Source organism: Rhinopithecus roxellana, chromosome 10 (assembly GCF_007565055.1).
Source record: "Rhinopithecus roxellana isolate Shanxi Qingling chromosome 10, ASM756505v1, whole genome shotgun sequence".
Classification (NCBI taxonomy): Eukaryota; Metazoa; Chordata; class Mammalia; order Primates; family Cercopithecidae; genus Rhinopithecus; species Rhinopithecus roxellana.
In genome coordinates this window covers 132360004-132380033 of record NC_044558.1, presented here as the reverse complement: position 1 = coordinate 132380033, position 20030 = coordinate 132360004, and the positions used below count along the sequence as shown (strand labels likewise).

The 20030-nt window shown below is 41.9% G+C and overlaps 1 pseudogene; it reads left to right on the top strand.

Annotated features, from left to right (window-relative positions):
- The first annotated feature begins 1864 nt into the window (after positions 1–1864).
- On the top strand, positions 1865–2242 carry LOC104671832 (annotated as a pseudogene).
- The last annotated feature ends 17788 nt before the right edge of the window (positions 2243–20030 follow it).

Genomic DNA, 20030 nt, shown 5'->3' with positions numbered 1-20030 from the left:
CTGGAAAGGGGAACAACTCTTTGAGATCTGGCCAGAGTGTTATTGTGTTACCATGTTGACTTTTGACCTGTGAATGAGATTATAAAACTCAACTGCGTGCTCTCTGATGTCTATGTATTTGCAATTGAAACAGCCTTTACCTCTTTTGGATGGAAGATGAAACATTAGTAAATTAGGGTATAAAGTATTAATAAATTAAATTTTTTTAAAAAAAAAAACGAGCTCTGATTTTATTGGTTTATGGAGAATAGTAAGTGCTTAAATTTAATGTTCCTAGAAGTCCTTGAAAATAAAGAAATGAAACTTGTAATACATTACTCAGGAAGTGCCAAGAAAAAAAAAATATTCTCATAGAAGGTTTTGCTCAGGAGCATTTTGATATAAGAAGCTGAGTTCAAAGATTGCCAAAATCCTTAGACAAAGTAGTATGATAATGCTTTAAAAAACAGCATTGTCTTTCCACAATTTTATCAGTATGGAGTATAATACAAACGTATAATTTTTAAAAATAAGATTGAGTTTGTTTTCTAATGGAGAGACTGGTTAATCTGAGTCTCCTAAACTTATTCTATTTATAGATCAGATAACATTATACCCCACATAATGTTTAAGAATACTGAAAATATAAAATAATACAATCAATGACATTGAATTATAATTTATTTATTTATTTATTTATTTTTTGAGGCAGGTCTCACTCTGTCACCCAAGATGGAGTGCATTGGCGCAATCTCAGTTCACTGCAGCCTCAACCTGCCTGGGCTGAGCTGACCCTCCCACCTCAGCCTCCTGAGTAGTTGGGACTACAGGTACATGCCACCATGCCCAGCTAATCTTTGTATTTTTAGTAGAGACAAGGTTTTGCTATATTTCTCAGGCTGGTCTTGAACTCCTGAGCTTGAGTGATCCACCTCCCTCAGCCTCCCAGAGTGCTGGGATTACAGGCATGAGCCACTGCGCCCGGCTGAATTATAATTCTGATACATGTTTTTATATCAGCATTAATTATATTTTGTAATGTGTTAGATTCAGCATAATACCTAAAATCTTTAGTTAAATTAAGTCTTTGGACTATAGTAAATTTAATTAATAGATAATCTTTGGATAGCTGGGGAATTTTGAAGTAAGATAAAATATTGAAGCATAAATCACCAAATATAATTTTGGGAACTAATATATACTTTTGCTCTTTATTTTTATGAAATAGGGTGGCTATTACTTTACATTATGTAATTTTGCGTGTGCTCAATGTTACCACTTTAAAAGGCATAAAAAGCACATATCTGATGGTGGGGAGCAGTGGTCATATTAGGCGCACTTAGCAGCTTTGCTGTTGTGCCAAAATGCTTATTTGTGACAAATAGTTCTAAATTACTGGCCACCCCAACCCTGCCCTCTCTAGTACTTTCTGTAAAAAAGATGGAGTAACAAGACCAGATTAATTCTCTTGCCTTGAATAACTAAAACACCAAAAAGTATGTATTTGAAACAATGGTTTTCAGACATTGAATAACAGGAGAGAGCAGTAATCCCTGAGAGCAGGAAAACAAACGAAGTGAGCCTAATGATTGACCCAGCCTCCTGCCTAGAGTCTCCAGACTATAGCACAGAGAATACACCTGGGTTGTCAATGAGTTGAGGAGACATTGTTGGGAGTATAGGAAGGCCAAGGCAGCCAGGATTTGCAGAACACAGTGCTGAAGAGGAGTGGGGAGAGAGAACTCTGCAAATCTGCAGTGAGTAGATCCCTCCTCTCTTATGTAGGTACTGGTCAGCATACATCTGTGAGGAAACTCCTCAAGATTAGGGTCACCACTGGGGCCTAGGGTCACCACTGGGGCCGACCGAGCTGACTGGGTCAGCCATGGACCACAAGCCCCTGCTGCAGGAGCGGCTGCTGGCCTACAAACTGGAGGCCGTCCAGGGCAACTATGCATGCGCCCTGCACAGCTATGGCGTCACCCCTGCCAGCCCCCGCCAAAGCCCTACCCCTACCTCGTCACAGGGGTACCCACCCGCCGCCCCAGGGTCTACAACATCCATAGCTGGACTGTCACCCAGTACCCTGCCAAGTCCATCACGGTCATGGGAAGCTGTCCCGTCTGCAGGGTCAGGGGTGCTGGAGGACTGCTTCACCTTCCTGGGCATCTTCCTGGTCATCATCCTGTTCCCCTCTGGGTTCATCTGCTGTTTTGCCTCGAGGAAGCGAAGATGCCCCAACTGCCGAGAGACCTCAGCTTAAAGGGAACACCACTCCCGGCTTTCCTACACCCAGCTCTCTTTTTCTAATGTAAATTTCATGTATAATAGTTTCATTTGATTAAGCTTCGGAACTGTTTTGTTGTTGTTGTCGTTGTTGTTGTTTGAGTCAGAGTTTCACTCTTGTCACCCAGGCTGGATTATAATGGCACGATCTCGGGTCACCACAACCTTTGCCTCCCAAGTTCAAGCCATTCTCCTGCCTCAGCCTCCAGAGTAGCTGGGATTACAGGCACCAATCACCACGTCTGGCTAATTTTTGTATTTTTAGTAGAGATGGGGTTTCACCATGTTGGGCAGACTGGTCTTGAACTCCTGATCTCAGGTGATCCATCTGCCTTGCCCCCAAAAGTGCTGGGATTACAGATGTAAGCCACCGTGCCCAGCCTCAGGACTGTTTTGTAAAGCAAGATGGGATAGATGTGTCACATGGGAGCCGCAGTTTCCTGGAGTGTGGAGAGGCAGCTCTGCTGCTCCCTCCCAAGGTTAATGACAACTCAATAAAGCACTGCTTTTATTTTTTGCAGTCTTCAATTTGAGAAAGGCGAGAAATAATGTTTTTAATAAATGAGATTCATACCATTAAAAAAAAAAACAAAAAACAAAGGCCAGGTTCAGTGGCTCACACCTGTAATCCCAGCACTTTGGGAGGCTGAGGTGGGTGGATCACAAGGTTAGGAGTTTGAGACCAGCCTGGCCAATATGGTGCAACTCTGTCTTTACTAAAAATACAACATTTAGTCACATGTGGTGGCGGGTGCCTGTAGTCCCAGCTACTCAGGAGGCTGAGGCTGGAGAATTGCTTGAACCTGGGAGATGGAGGTTGCAGTGAGCTAAGATCACGCCACTGCACTCCAGCCTGGGAAACAGAGCAAGACTCTGTCTCAAAAAACAAATAAACAAACAAACAACAAAAAAACACAGAGCCTAGAATAGTGGTCATTCTCACCAATTAGAGTGGGAAAACTTTGTAATACATGGAATTTTGGGTATGGAACTCAGAAGAGTATTTCCTCAGAAGTGGGACAAAATCACTCTTGACTAAAGACTGCTCTGGTCACATCTCACAAAGTTTAAAAGTAATGCAAGATAGGCTGGGCCTGGTGACTCACACACCTGTAATCCCAACACTTTGGGAGGCTGAGATGTGCAGATCATTTGAGGCCAGAAGTTGGAGACCAGCTTGGCCAACATGGCAAAACCCCCATCTCTACTAAAAATACAAAAATTAACCAGGCATGGAGGTACATGCCTGTAATCTCAGCTACTTATGTGACTGAGGCACAAGAATTGCTTGAACCTGGGAGGCGGAGGTTGCAGTGAGTTGAAACTGCACCACTGTACTCCAACCTGGGTAACAGAACAAGACTGTTTCAAAAAAAAAAAAAAAGAAAAAGAAAAAGAAAGGAAAGGTAAAACTGGTTCCAACTGACAGTTGTGTCCCAGGACAAGGCACAAGAATATTGAAATGAAAGCAATACAAGAATTCCTATTACTCAACAAGACAAAATTCACAATGTCTGGGATCCAACAAATATCATGTGACATGCAAATAAGCAAAAAAAATGACCCAAAATGAGAATTATCAATAACTGAAAGGAATCCAGAAATGAGATGGAGAATAGAATTCATAAGCAAGTATATGAAAAGTTATAATGAATATTTATATTGCATTATAAATTATATTTTATATGTTCACAAAGGTAGAGGAAACATAAGTATGTTAATATAAAGAAGATATTTAAATGACTCTCTTATCCCTGCAAGTTCTGAGGAAAGAAAAAAAGACTCAAATGAAACTATAAGAAATAAAAAAGATAATATTTGAGATAAAATAGAGACTATGTTAACAGTGGATTAGATGCTAAAAAAAGAAAAAATGTTAGTAAACTTAAAGAAATAGAAACTATTGAAAATGAGACAAAGAAAAAATAATGGAAAATAAATACAGTAGTAGCTATGGGACAACTTCAAAAGGCCTAATATATATAAAATTATAGTCTCTGAGTTATTCAAGAGGGAAGGGCATTCAACCTCGGAAAGCTGAAAGAAAAACTAAAAAGCAAAATAGACAAAAATTAAGAAAAAATAAAAATATGCCAGGTGTGGTGGCTCACACCTGTAATCCCAGCACTTTGGGAGGCCAAAGCAGGAGGATTGCTTGAGCCCAAGTTTTGGGGGAACCAGCCCCCAATATTTCAATGTAGGTTCTTTTCTATTTTCCCTAAGTGTTGGCCAGTCTGAGAAATAGAGAGAAAGAGTACAAAGAGAGAAATGTTATCGCTGGGCCTCTGGGGGTGACATCACATATGAGCAGGTTCCGTGATATCCACCTGAGCCGTAAAAACAGCAAGTTTTTATTAGGGATTTTGAAAGGGGAGGGGTATACAAACAGGGAGTAGGTCACAATGATTACATGCTTCAAAGGGCCATAAATATCACAAGGCGAAGGCAAAATTAGAATTACTGATGAGGGTCTGTGTCCTGCTTTGCATGCATTGTCTTGATAAACATTTTAACAGGAAACAGGGTTCAAGAGCAGACAACTGATCTGACTCGGATTCACCAGGCTGGAATTTCCAATCCTAGTAAGCCTGAGGGCACTGCAGAAGACCAGGGTGTATGTCATCCCTTATCTCAACCGCATAAGACAGACACTTCCAGAGCAGCTGTCTATAGACCTGGCCCCGGGAATGCATTCCTTCCTTATCAATTATTAATATTCTTTGCTGGGAAAAGAATTCAGCACTATTTCTCCTACTTGCACATCCATCTATAGGCTTCCTACAAGAAGAAAAATATGGCTCTATTCTGCCTGACCCCACAGGCAGTCAGACTTTATGGTTATCTTTCCTTATTCCCTGAAAATTGCTGTTATTCTGTTCTTTTTCAGGGTGCACTGATTTCATATTGTTCAAACACACATGTTTTACAAAAATTTGTACAGTTAACACAATCATCACAGGGTCCTGAGGTGACATACATCCTTAGCTCACAAAGATGACAGGATTAAGAGATTAAAGTAAGATGGGCATAAGAAATCATAAAAGTATGAATTGTGGGAACTAATAAATGTCCATGAAATCTTCACAATTTATGTTCTTCTACCGGAGCTTCAACTGGTCCCTCCATTTGGGGTCCTTGACTTCCCGCAACACCCAAGAGTTCAAGACCATCTTGGGCCACAGAATAAGGCCCCATCTCTACAAAAAATGAAAACCATTAACCAGGTGTGGTGGCATGAACCTGTAGTCCTAGCTATTTGGGAGGCTTAGGCAGAAGGATTGCTTAAGGCCAGGAGTTCAAGGCTACAGTGAGCTATGATTGTACCACTGCACAAGCCTGGGCAACATGGAAAGACCTTGACTCTATTTATAAAAAGAAAGAAAAAAGGAGAGAGAAAGAAATAAAAAAGAGAAAAAAACTGAAAAAATGTGAAAAAATAATTGCTAAAAACTCCAAATTTGACAAAAACTGTAAACTCATAGATTGAAGAAGCTCAACAAACCCCAAGTGAAAGAAACATGAAGAAAACTATGCCAAGGCTCCTCATAATCAAATTGATTAAAATATGTGACAAAGAGAGGATGTTAAAAATGCAAGAGAAAAAAAGGCATATTACACACAGAGGGATAAACATAAAAATTACAGCAGATTCTCAGTATAAACAATGCAAGCCAGGAGACCACAGAACAATATCTCTAAAGTATTAAAAGAAAAACAGTGCAGGCCCAGTAGCTCATGCCTATAACACTTTGGGAGGCTGATACAGGAAGATGGCTTGAGACCGGGAGTTCAATACAAGCCTGGGCAACTTATCAAGACCTCTGTCTCTATAAACACATTAAAAAAAAAAAATTAACTGGGCATGGTAGCATGTGTCTTGAAATCTATTTTATCTGATGTAAGTATAGCTATTCCTACTCATTTTTGGCTTCCATTTGCAGGGAATATATTTTTCCATCCATTTATTTTTAGTCTATATGTATATTTATAGGTGAAATGTATTTCTTGTAGGCAACAGATCACTGGGTCTTGTTTTTCAATCCATTCAGCCGTGGTATGTCTTTTGATTGTAGAGTTTATTTCATTTACATTCAATGTTATTTTTGATAAGTAAGGACTTACGCCTGCCATTTTGTTATTGTTTTCTGGTTGTTTTGTGGTCTTTCTTTTAGTGAATGTGATTTTCTCTGGTGGTATCTCTTAATTTCTTGCTTTTTAGTTTTTATGTACTGTGAACTCAAAGTGTCTGAGACAGGCCTCAATCAATTTAGAAAGTTTATTTTGCCAAGGTTAAGGATGTGCCCTCAGGAGGCTGTGCTCAAGGTGGTCAGGGTACAGCTCACTTTTACACATTTTAGGGAGACATGAGACATCAATCAATATGTGCAAGATGTACATTGATTTGGTCCAGAAAGGCAGGACAACTCAAAACAGGGCAGGATGGGTGGGGGGGGGGGGGGGGGAGGGAGGGGATAGTTCCATGTAGATAAGGTGTGGTTCCAGGTAGATAAGAGACAAAAGGATGCATTCTTCTGACTCTTTGATCAGTCTTTCACGGAATACACTAATTTATATGTTGGGGAACATAGAGGAATAGTCACTTATGCCTTAGTCTGGCTCAATGAATCTGCATTTGTCTTAGGTGAGCAAAGTGATGACTTTCTGTCTGGCACCTGTGAAGATGAGGTATCAATTTACATCACAAGGGTGAAATTCAACAGAATTGTTTTAGGGTAAAGATTTTGAGGCCCAGAAGGAATTTCCTTGTGAGTGAATTGTGATGGAGGTATATAGCTTTTAAAACATCTTTGTAGTTATATTATTTAGGAATAGAATGAGAGGCAGGTTTGCCTGATTTAGTTCCCAACTTGACTTTTCCCTTTAGCTTAGTGATTTTGGGATCCCAAGATTTATTTGCCTTTCACAGTGTCTGTTATATTATCTTTGATTTGACATTACCATAAGGCTTGCAAATAGTACTTATAACCCATTATTTTAAACTGATGACAACTTAATACTGGTTGCATAAACAAACAAGCAAAGAGAAAGCAAATAAAAGCTCTACACTTTAACTTCATTCCTCCACTTTTTAACTTTTTGTTATTTCTGTTTATGTACTATTTTACTGTCTATATCTTGAAAAGTTGTTGTAGTTATTTTTTTTTTTTTTGAATGGCTCATCTTTTAGTCTTTCTACTCGAGATATGAGTACTTTATACAGCACAATTACAGTTTTATAATGTTCTGTTTTTCTGTGTACTTACTATTACCAGTGAGTTTTGTGCCATCAGATGATTTCTTATTGCTCATTAACATCCTCTTATTTCAGAGTGAAGAACTCCATTTAATATTTCTTATAGGACAGGTCTAACATGGATGAAATCCCTCAGCTTGTCTTTGTCTAGGGAATTCTTCATTTCTCCTTCATGTGTGTAGTATTTTTTGCTAGATACACTATTTTTGAATTGAAGTGTGTGCGTGTGTGTGTGCGTGTGTTTTCCACTTTAAATACATCATGCCACTCTCTACTGTCCTGTAAGCTTTTTACTGATAAATCTACTGCTGGATGTGTTGGAGCTTTATTGTATGTTACATGTTTCTTTTCTCTTGCTGCTTTTAGGATCCTTTCTTTATCCTAGACCTTTGGGAGTTTGAATGTCTTGAGGTAGTCTTATTTGGGTTAAATCCGCTTGGTGCTCTTCTTGTACTTGAATACTAATATCTTCATCTAGTTTTGGGAAGTTCTCTGTTACTATTCCTTTGAATATACTTTCTATCCCTTTCCCTTTCTCTACCTCCTCTTTAAGGCCAATACCTCTTAGATTTGCCATTTTGAGGCTATTTTCTAGATATTTTAGGTGTGCTTCATTCTTTTTATTCTTTTTTCTTTTGTCTCCTGTAACTGTACATTTTCAAATAGCCTGTCTTCAAGCTCACTAATTTTTTCTTGTGCTTGATCAATTCTGCTATTCAGAGATTGTAATTCATTCTGCAGTATATCAATTGCATTTTTCAGCTCCAGAATTTCTGCTTGATTCTTAACTATTTCAATGTCTTTGTTAAATTTATCAGATAGTATTCTGAATTCCTTCTCTGTGCTGTCTTGAATTTTGTTGAGTTTCCTCAAAGCAGTGATTTTGAATTCTCTGTCTGAAAGGTCACATATCTCTGTGTCTCCAGAGATATGTGCCTTATTTAATTCATTTGGTGTATTCATGTTTTCCTGGATGGTCTTGATGCTTGTGGATGCTTATTGATGTGTGGGCATTCATGGAAGTTAGGTATTTATTTTATTTATCATAGTCTTTGCAGTCTGGGCGTGTTTGTACCTGCCCTTCTTGGGAAAGCTTTCCAGGTATTCAAACAGACATAGGTGTTGTGATCTAAGTTTTTGTTTACTGCAGCCTTATCTTCATTAGGGGGCACCCCAAGCCCAGTAACACTATCACTCTTGCAGACTCAAGAGATACTGCCTTGGTGGTTTTGTATAAGATCTGCAAGAATTATCTGGATGACTAGACGGAGCCCTTATTCTTTTCCCTTATTTTCTTTGAAACAAATGGAGTTTCTCTCTCTGTGCTGAGCTGCCTGGAGCTGGGGGAGAGGTGACATATGCACCCCTGTGGCCACCACTGGGACTGTCCTGGGTCAGACCTGAAGCCAGCACAGCACTGGGTCTCACCCAAGTCCCACAGTAAAGCCTGCCTGGTGACAGCCTATGTTTGTTCAAGACCCCAGGGTTCTACAATCAAGAGGGGGTGAAGCCAGCCAGGCTTGTGTCCTGTGTTAACTTGAATTTTGTTCAAGAATGACTAGCTCTCCAGATTCCAGGCAGGACTAGAGATGCCATCTGGGAGCCAGGTCCTAGAGTTGGAAACCTAGGAATTTACCTGGTGATCTATTCTACTGTGGCTGAACTGACACCCAAACTGCAAGACAAAGACCTTCTCACTCTTTTCTCCCCTTTCTACAAGCAGAGGAGTCTCTCCCCATGACCACCACCACCCCAGGCCCATGACAAATACTGTCTGGCTACCATCGATGTTCACTCAAGGCCCAAGGGCTCTTCTGTCAGCTTTTGGTGATGTTGGCAGTTCTGATCCTGTCCCTTCAGGGAAGTGGGTTCCCCTCTGGCCAAGGGAAGGTCCAGAAATACTGTCTAAAAGCCAAAATCTGGAATCAGAGACCCCAAGAGTCTAGTTAGTACTCTACCCCACTGTGGCCAAGCTGGTACCTTAGCTATGAGACAAAGCTCCTTTACTCTTCCCTCTCCTTTTCTCAAACAGAAGGAGTCCTTCCCTGTAGCCACCACAGATGGGAATTTGCTGGGTCATATCTGAAGCCAACACATCTCCGAGTCCCACTCAAGGTCCATGGCAAGTATTGCCTGGGTAACACTACTGATTATTTAGGGCCCAAGAGTTCTCTTTTTGTTTTCTAAGACAGAGTCTTGCTCTGTCACCCAGGCTGGAGTGCAATGGCATGATCTCGGCTCACTGCAACCTCCACCTCCTGGGTTCAAGTGATTATCCTGCCTCGGCCTCCCGAGTAGCTGGGATTACAGGCATGTGCCACCATGCCCAGCTAATTTTTTGTATTTTTAGTAGAGATGAGGTTTCACCATGTTGGTCAGGCTGGTCTCGAACTCCTGACCTCGTGATCCACCCACCTTGACCTTCCAAAGTGCTGAGATTACAGGCGTGAGCCACTGCACCCAGCCTGGCCCAAGGGTTCTTTAGTCAACAGGTGTTGAATTCTGCTAGGACTGGGCCCTTCCCTTTGAAGTAGTGAGTTCCTGTCTGGCCCACAGTGTGCTTAAAATGTCATGTGGGAGCTAGAGCCTGGAATGGGGCCATCAAGACTCTGCCTATCCTATTGTAGTGCCCAATCCTACTGCAGCTGAGCTGGTATCCAAGTTGCAAGACAAAGGCCTCTGTACTCTTCCCTCTCCTCTCCTCAAGCCTGAAGGAAGGAGTCTCTCCCAGAGCTGCAAGCTGTGCCGCCTGGGGTTAGGGGAGTGGTGGCACAAGCACTTGCTTGGCTGCCCTGGCTGGTTTCTCACTAGGTCACATGCTCCTTAAGTCCACTAGCTCTGAGCCCAGCATAGCACCAGGACTTGCCCAGGAATTGCAGTCCTTGTGGCCTAGACTGTCCTTTACATTTATTTAGGACCCCAGAACACTTTCACTCATTGTGGTGAGGCTTGCTAGAACTCAGGTTCCAACCCCTGGGGTGGGTGATTCATCTTTGGCTAAGGCTGATCTAAATGCTCCCTCTGTTGGTGCTGGCTGAGTTTTGCCCGGTGTTGTTTTCTGCTGACAGGGCAGCACTGAGTTCCAATGCAAAGTCCCACAATCTCTACGTTCTTCCTCCCCTTAGCATATAGATTCTGTCTCCACGCCATATGGCCTCTGCCAAGGGATGAGGAAAGGGTAGTGTTGGCAATTCAAGACTGTCTTTCTTTCTTACCCTCTTCTGTGCCTCTTTCAGTGATGTGAAGTTAAAACCAAGTACTGTGATTTCTCACCTGATTTTTGGTTCTTATGAAGGTGTTTTTTGTGTGGACAGTTGTTCAATTTGGTGTTCCAGTGGGCAGGACAATCAGTGGAGGCTTCTATTGAGCCATCTTGCTCTGCCTCTTCTTCCTGAAGGATAACATTTTAATGAAAAATTTAGAGATATAGTAATTCTGGGAGATGAAAAGATCTAGTTCAGTTGTGTTAAACTTTGGTATGCACAACAATATCTCAGTGTCTCAGGTGGTTACTAAAATGCAGATGTTTGTGTTTTACCCCTATCCCTCACTCCCTAGTAATTACGAATCAGTAGATCTTGGTTGGGACCTGGGGAAGAGCATCTTTAGCAGAAGTCAAGTGTATAACTATGGAAAGGAATGGTTTATGTAGAGTAGAAATAAAGATCATCCAGATTCTAGGTGTTGGTTCTCACTTGAAGACCTAAGATAATGGCAAGGTTCTGGATAGACAGGAAACTTGTGAACCAAATAAGAAAACCTTCATCTTTTTCAAACAGAAAACCTAAGTAGGTAATAAATAATAGTATGGAGAGGACATAAAAGAGAGTGACTTGAACCTATTTCAGTGTGCTCTAAGCATTATCTTTAGAGCCATCAGTAAATTTGATTTGGGTAAAGGGAAGAGTATTTGGGCAATGGTGATTGAGTGAAAAGTGCTTTATTTTATAGTAAAAAAACTCAGAATAATTTTTAAAAATTATGATCAAAGATGATAATAATAGCTAATATTTATTGAACATTTACTATGTGCAAGGCACTATTTTGATTACTTCATGCATATTAAGTCTTAATACTCATGAAAACCATGGGGTTTATTTTCCCCATTTTACAGGTAAGAAAGATAAGGCTAAGATAGGTTAATACGTCAAAATGTTGGAGAGGATACTAGTTAGGTAGCTAATGTCTGGGCCGGGTGCAGTGGCTCATGCCTGTAATCCCAACACTTTGGGAGGTCAAGGCGGGTGGATTGCCTGAGGTCAGGAGTACAAGATCAGCCTGGCCAACATGGTGAAACCCCGTCTCTACTAAAAACACAAAAATTAGCCGGGCATGGTGGTCGGCATCTGTAATCCCAGCTACTTTGGAGGCTGAGGCAGGAGAATTGCTTGAACCCAGGAGGTAGAGGTTGCAGTGAGCCAAGATGGCACCACTGCACTCCAGCCTGGGCAACAGAACAAGACTTCGTCTAAAACAAACAAACAAACAAACAAACAAACAAATAAATAAATAGCTAATGTCCAAAGGAGAGGTGACAGAAGTTTGAAATAAGACATTCTAATGAGTGTGAAGAGCGAAAGACAAATTTAAGAAATCATAAAGGAAAATGTTTATAATAATAAAGGGACATCATAAATGATCAGATTGGAAAAGTTCAGGAAAGGTAGAATCTGATGCTGACTGACTGTTGTTTGGGATACTGGTGTAATAGTGTTGTTATTAAGAAAGATCGAAGGTTGGGCCTGGTGGCTCATGCCTGTAATCCCAGCACTTTGGGAGGCTGAGGCTGGCAGATCACCTGAGGTCAGGAGTTCAAGACCAGCCTGGTGAAACCTCATCTCCGCAAAAAAATACAAAAACCAGCTGGGCATGGTGGCATGTGTCTGTAATCCTAGCTATTAGGGAGGCTGAGGTAGGAGAATTGCTTGAATCCAGGAGGTGGACGTTGCAGTGAGCTGAGATTGCACCACTGCACTCCAGCTTGGGCAACACAGCAAGGCTCCATCTCAAAAAAAAAAAAAAAAAAAAAAGAAAGAAAATTCAGGAAGAGTCTACCAAGCATGCAACACGTAGTAGCAAGACACACACACACACAGACATACAAACACACATGCACACACACAGAGAAGGATTTAAAAGTAAATATAAGTTAATTATATATACGATAAAAGTCTACTGAGTTATACATGGCTTTGGGTCAGACATGTGGAAACGTACATGAGTCAGAATTATGAGTAGAGCACTCTTGAAGCAGGTGACACTGGAGTATGTGTGTTATTGAAGCCAAGAAATGCTTCTGGTGATAATAATAAAATATTCAACCAGAAGTGGCAAAGCAGTAAAGATTAATTATGTCATATAACAAAACTTTTGAAGGTAGGCAACTCCAGGTTTGGCAAGGTGGCTCAGTGATGTCCGCAACAGCCCAGTCTCTTTCTTTTTTCTTTGCCATCCTCAATATTTGGTTTTTGATCTTGGGCTTGTCACTCATGGTTGCAGAATGGTTGTTGGCAGCACTCTGAAACATGTATCTATACACAACATTTAAAATAAGAAGAGAAGAGGGTGAGAAACCAAGAATAGAACTGTGATTGCCAGGGCTGGGGGAAGGGGAAAACACTGCTAATCAATGGCAACAGGTGTAAAATTTCTATTATGCAAGATGAGTACGTTCTAGAGATCTGCTGTATATCATTGTACCTATAAATAACAATACTGAATTGTACACTTAAAAATCTGTCAAGAGAGGCCAGGCATGGTGGTTCACACCTATAATCCCAGCATTTAGTGAGCATGAGGTGAGAGGGTCACTTGAGCCCAGGAGTTCAAGACCAGCCTGGGCAACAAAGTAAGACCCTATCTCCACAAAAAATACAAAAGATAGCTGAGTGTGGGGGTGCACGCCTTTAGTCCTAGCTACTTGGAAGGCTGGGGCTGAAGGATAACTTGATCCCAGGAGTTCAAGGCTGCAGTGAGCCATGCCACACCACTGCACTCCACCCTGGATGACAGAGCAAGACCCTGTCTAAATAAAAAAAAAAAAAACCTCGGGCACGGTAGCTCACGCCTGTAATCCCAACACTTTGGGAGGCTGAGGCAGGTGGATCACCTGAGGTCGGGAGGTCAAGACCAGCCTGGCCAACATGGAGAAACCCTGTCTCTACTAAAAAATACAAAATTAGCTGGGAATGGTGCCACATGCCTGTAATCCCAGCTATTCAGGAGGCTGAGGCAGGAGAATCATTTGAACCTAGGAGGTGGAGGTTGCGGTGAGCTGAGATCGTGCCACTGCACCCCGGCCTGGGCAAAAAGAGCAAAACTCCGTCCCAAAAGAAAAAAGAAAAGAAAAAAATCTGTTAAGAGGATAGAGCTGTTAAGCATATTTATTATAATAAAATTAAGAAGAAAGCAGAAAGAGGAAAAAGAAGAGAAAGGGAGGAGGAGGTGGAGGTGGAGAAGAAGAGGGAGTAGGGGAGGCAAGGAAGAAGGGAAAGAAGGAGGCATCAGTAAGCTCTCCTTGCCTGATTTTTCCTAATCAAAAGGGAAATCCTTAAAAGTTCCTCTGGTGACTTTCCCTTAAGTCTCATTGATCCAAACTTGATTACTTGATCTTCTCTAGCTCAAGACAGTATGGGAAAGTAAATATATTGCCAAGTACAATGAGATTGTCATCACTGCCTTAGATTAAATATTCATCCCCCAGGACTAGGCATATTCTGTATCCTTACCCTAGAGAAAAGAACCAGGGCTCTATTAGAAGAAAAAAGAAAAACAATGGATTTTTGTTATTTTTATTTTTATTGTTTGAGACAGGGTCTCTCTGTGTCACCCGGGCTAGAGTGCAGTGGTACAATCATAGCTCACTCAACCTCCCAGGCTCAAGTGCTTCTCACACTTCAGCCCCCTGAATAGCTGGGACTACAGGCATGCATCACCATGCCTGGCTAATTTTGGTATTTTTTGTAGAGATGGGGTTTCACCATGTTGGCCAGGCTGGTCTCAAACTCCTGGGCTCAAGCCATCCACCTGCTCTGGAACCCCAAAGTGCTGGGATTATAGGTGTGAGCCACCACGCCTGGGAAAAATGACCTGTTGCTAGGTAAGTAAGAGTATTAGCCAAGGAGTAGATGGATTTCCCTATGGAGAGCATTTAAAATGAATTGGAAAAAAAAAAATAGCCAGCACGGTGGCTCACACCTGTAATCCCAGCACTTTGGGAGGCAAAGGTAGATGGATCACCTAAGGTCAGGAGGTCGAGAAGAGCCTGGCCAACATGGCAAAACCCCATCTCTACTAAAAATACAACAATTAGCTGGGCATGGTGGCAGGCACCTGTAATGCCAGCTCCTTCTGGGGGGGGTCGCTGGGGGGGCACCAGCGGGGCGAGGCAGGAGAATCGCTTGAACCTGGGAGGCGGAGTTTGCAGTGAGCCGAGATCACGTCATCGCACTTCAGCCTGGGGGACAAGAGTGAGACTTCGTCTAAAAAAAAAAAAAAAAAAGAAAAGAAAAAGAAAAATGAAGGACATGAGATGAAACCCTAAGAGAGAACACTATCTGAAGAGATGTTAAGAGGTAAAAGAGATTGTGAGGGATTGAGAAGGCAGACTCTGAGAGGTAGTCAGTAGGCTAACACCATGGTCATGACAAAGAAAATGGTTCTGTGTTTTCACAGAATGTATCCCAGAGAAGAGTAACTAAGACTTACACACCAGTAATTATAGAAACAGTACTGTATTAGTCTGTTCTCATGCTGCTAAGAAAGATATACCCAAGATTGGGTAATTTTATAAGGAAAAGAGGTTTAATGGACTCACAGTTCCACATGGCTGGGGAGGCCTCATAATAACGGCAGAAGACAAGGAGGAGCAAGTCATATCTCAACATGGATGGCAGCAGGCAGAGAGTGAGAAACAAGCGAAGGGGATTTTTCCTTATCAAACCATCAGATCTCATAAGACTTACTCACTACCACGAGAACAGTATGGGCGAAACCACTCCCATGATTCAATCACCTCCCACTGGGCCCCTCCCATAACATGTGGGAATTATGGGAGCTACAACTCAAGATGAGACTTGAGTGGGGATGCAGCCAAACCATATCAAGTACAAAAGTTGGTGTGGGTCTATAAGCAGGGTTTCTCAACTTTGGCACTATTGACATTTAGGACCAGATAATTTTTTTTTTTTTTTTTTTTTTCATGTGAGACGGAGTCTCTGTCATCCAGGCTGGAGTGCAATGGCATTATCTTGGCTCACTGCAACCTCCACCTCCTGGGTTCAAGCAATTCTCCTGCCTCAGCCTCCAAAGTAGCTGGGATTACAGGTGCCTGCCACCACACCCAGCTAATTTTTGTATTTTTAGTAGGGACGGGGTTTCACCATGTTGGTCAGGCTGATCTTGAACTCCTGACCTCAGGTGATCCTCCCGCCTCGGCTTCCCAAAATGTTGGGATTACAGGTGTGAGCCACCGTGCCTGGCCCAGATAATTCTTTATTGTGGGATCCTGTCCTCTGCATCGTAGGATGCCTGGCAGCTTCCCTGGCCTCTACCCGTTAGGTGCCAGTAGCAAATATCCCCCCCTCGCCTAGGTATTATAATAAAAATGTCTTCAGACATTGCCAAATCTCCCCAAGGGGAAAAAATCACTCCTAATTGGGAATAACTCGTTTATAACAAGGATGCTTCCGGAAAGGCTACAAATGGGGCAAGAGTAATTAAAACGGATCTTGAAGACTGGATATCATTTAAGCAAGCAAAGTCAGAGGAAAAGAAATTCCAAGGAGCATTTGTGCAGAAGCAATGATGGAAAATTTCAGGTGTGCTTAGGCACACAACATGTACTCATGTCAGGCTCTCACCACAGCATCTGAGTGCAAGTTGCATGATTTTGAACAGGAGAAAAAAATCTAATCAGAACGGAGGACTAGGGAGATTACTAGCCATCTGTGCGTTGGGTGGATTGGGGCAGGGAGAGATTAAAGGCAGGGATAACAGTAATCCAGGGGGAAGGTACAATGAATGACCAAACTAGGGCAGTGACAGTGGTAACTGAGGGGGATGACTGTGAGAGATTTTTGTGTAGATAGAATTGGGATGGCTTAATGATTACTGGATGGGGGAGGCTCATATCTTTCTCTCTTGCTTTAAGTACTATCTATAAAGATAGGAACTATATGACAGTTTGGAGGCTGGATAATTAGAAACACATTAATGACATCAGCAGAGAGAGGGAAGCAGGTTAAAGAGGGAAGATTATGTGCTTGGATTCAGATTAATTGGGCTTGTTAGAATAGAGATGAACGAGAGATCTAGTATAGTTTTAGAAGTTATCAGACTAGAGGTCATAGTAGAGACACTAGAGAACAGAGTATAAAGAGGAGATTCAAGATCAGATATAGGTGGGATGAACACCTTGCATATATTTACAGGGCATGAGGTGATCATAAATAAGGTATAAGTACCTGCTAGAGAGGCTGGAGATTCAGAATCATATCATGGAAGGGAGGAGTTTCAAGGATAAGGAGGACAGCTTTGTGGGCCAGAGTGGGAAGTACCCTGAGAGGTTCTAGAGAACTAGCAGAAAGAAGACTTTTACAATATCCTTTCAAGATAGATAGGAATTAATTTATTTTTTTTTATTTTTATTTTTACTTTTTTGAGATGGAGTCTCGCTCTGTCGCCCAGGCTGGAGTGTAGTGGCACAATCTCGGCTCACCGCAAGCTCTGCCTCCCAGGTTCATGCCATCCTCCTGCCTCAGCCTGCCGAGTAGCTGGGACTACAGGCGCCCACCACCACGCCCGGCTAATTTTTTTGTATTTTTAGTAGAGACGGGGTTTCACCGTGTTCCTCAGGATAGTCTCGATCTCCTGACCTCGTGATCTGCCTGCCTCGGCCTCCCAAAGTGCTGGGATTACAGGCATAAGCCACTGTGCCCAGCCTGGTGAGTCTAATTTTATGTGGGGATTAGGTACTAGAGTGTGTACAAGGCTAAAAATAAATCCAATGAGTCAAAATTGTCATGGGAAATCTCTCAAAAAGTATAGTATAAATGTTTTTCTAGTATTGAATTTGGTGTGTGTGTGTGTGTCTGTGTGTGTGTGCATGTGTGTGTACACATGTATGTAATGGGCAATGAATGCAAGTATTATAGGAAATATAAAAACGATACAATTTTGAAGTATTTTTTATTATGAGAAATAGAGAAAGAGAATGACATTGTTTTCTGAGTGTGCAGAGTAGAATTTTAGAGTAGATTTTCCTCTTTAAGACAGAGTATCATTGCCTTATGTAAACTCTCCTATTCAAATTCCAGGAACTGTTAATAACTCAAGGCAGAATATTTGTGAGTTTCTGCTTTCCTAGAGAAAATTTAGTAAGATACAGGGAAGACATTCTGCAGGTACTTGGCACATATTTTTCATAATGGTGGCAATAAAAGACTTTGTTAATAACAGTGAGAACAAAATGAAGCTGGGCTGTCTGGGGTGCTGAGGTCACCCTCAAAATTAGTGCCTATTAGAAATGTTAGAAATGCTGTCTCTTCTTCAGTAAAAGACACTGCCTGTAGATAGGTATATGGTATATATCCAGTTTGGTGAATTCTATTTCCTTAAATATCTTTTACTGTGACTTGTCTGAAGTACAGTGCCACTGGCAGATTAACAACCTTGGTTGATGACGACCCTCATCATTTGGGAAAAGCATGTGTGTTATATGGGAGAGAAGCTTTGGGAGTTTACAGCTGACAATGAGGGAGAACTGTGGGGCCCTTCTATCAACACTAGAGGGAAATGGGAGGAGAGATGTAGCCACATTGTTTTTATATTCTTTTTTTTTTGGAGATGATGTCTTGCTCTGTTACCCAAGCTGGAGTGCAGTGAAGTGTGAAGAGATCACAGCTCACTGCAGCCTGGATTTCCTGGGCTCAAGTGATCCTTCCACCTCAGCCTTGGGAGTAGCTTAGACTGCAGGCACATACCACCACAACCAGCTAATTTTTGCATTTTTTATAAAGACTGGGTTTTCATGTTGCCCAGGCTGGTCTTGAACTCCTACTTTGACATCCCAAAGTGCTGGGATTACAGGCGTGAATGCCCGGCCCTCATATTCTTCTGTGGATATTAATTCCCTAACTTTCTCACTTCCCTTCAAGTTCTTTCTCTCTTTCTTTCTTTCTTTCTTTCTTTCTTTCTTTCTTTCTTTCTTTCTTTCTTTCTTTCTTTCTTTCTTTCTTCTTTCTTTCTTTCTTTCTTTCTTTCTTTTTCTCTTTCCTTCTTTCTTTCTTTCTTTCTTTCTTTCTTTCTTTCTTTCTTTCTTTCTTTCTTTCTTTCTTTCTTTCTTTCTTTCTTTTCTTTCTCTTTCTCTTTCTCTCTTTCTTTCTTATATATACTACCTTCTCCCTTCCTTTGTTGCTAACATCAAAAGAATCCTTATACAGAGGTGACAGGGACAGGGATGGAGTCAGAGGTGAAATCGTACCTTCAAGCCAAAAACAGCCTGAAGGCTGAAAGACCACACTGCTGGTCCTGGATGAAATCCATGATGCAGAGTGAGAATTTCTGTTCCTGTTTGCCTGCCCCTCTCCTATTCTGAGCCCATAAAAAGCCCCAGGACTCAGCCTCATGGAGGGGACTTTCCTGCCTTTGGGTAGGGGGACCACCCCTGCTTCGTCTCTGCTGAAAGCTGTTTCATCACTCAATAAAACTCCCTGCCTTGCTCACTCTTTGATTGTCAGCACATCTTCATTTTTCTTGGACATGGGACAAGAACTCAGGAACCGATGTGCAAGGCAGACTTGACTCAGGCAGACAAATTGTGCAGAGTGCCTCCTGTGGCAGGTAGTGTGCCGCAAGTTAGGCCTCCGTCATTGCCGGTCAGAGATCCTTGACTGGCAAAGGAACTGAGAAAAATCCTGCGTTGGGTGGGGGTGGGGGGTTGGGGTGGGGCAATTACTAGGAGTAATTGCCAGGCTTGCTCTAGAACTTATTAATGCATTTATGTCTATGAGTCCATCATTTTCTATCCCCTTATCACTCTTTCTCAAAACATTTACCACATGATACCTGTTTTTCTGTTTTGTTTTGTTTTGGTTGTTTTTTGAGACTGAGTCTCACTCTATTGCCTAGGCTGGAGTGCAGTGGCACCATCTCAGCTCACAGCATCCTCTGCCTCCCGGGTTCAAGCAATTCTTGTGACTCAGCCTTGAGAGTAGCTGGGATTACAGGCACCCCACCACCACGCCCGGCCAATTTTTAGTAGAGATGGGGTTTCACCATGTTGGCCAGGCTGGTCTTGAACTCCCGACCTCAAGTGATCCGCCTGCCTCAGCCTTCCAAAGTATTCGGATTACAGGTGTGAGCCACCATACCCAGCCATAAAGTAATATCTTTATTGAGATATAATTCACATAACATACAATTCACCTATTTAAAGGGTATAATTCAGTGGTTTTTAGTGTGTTCACAGAGTTGTGTAACCATTACCACAATCTAATTTGAGAACATTTTG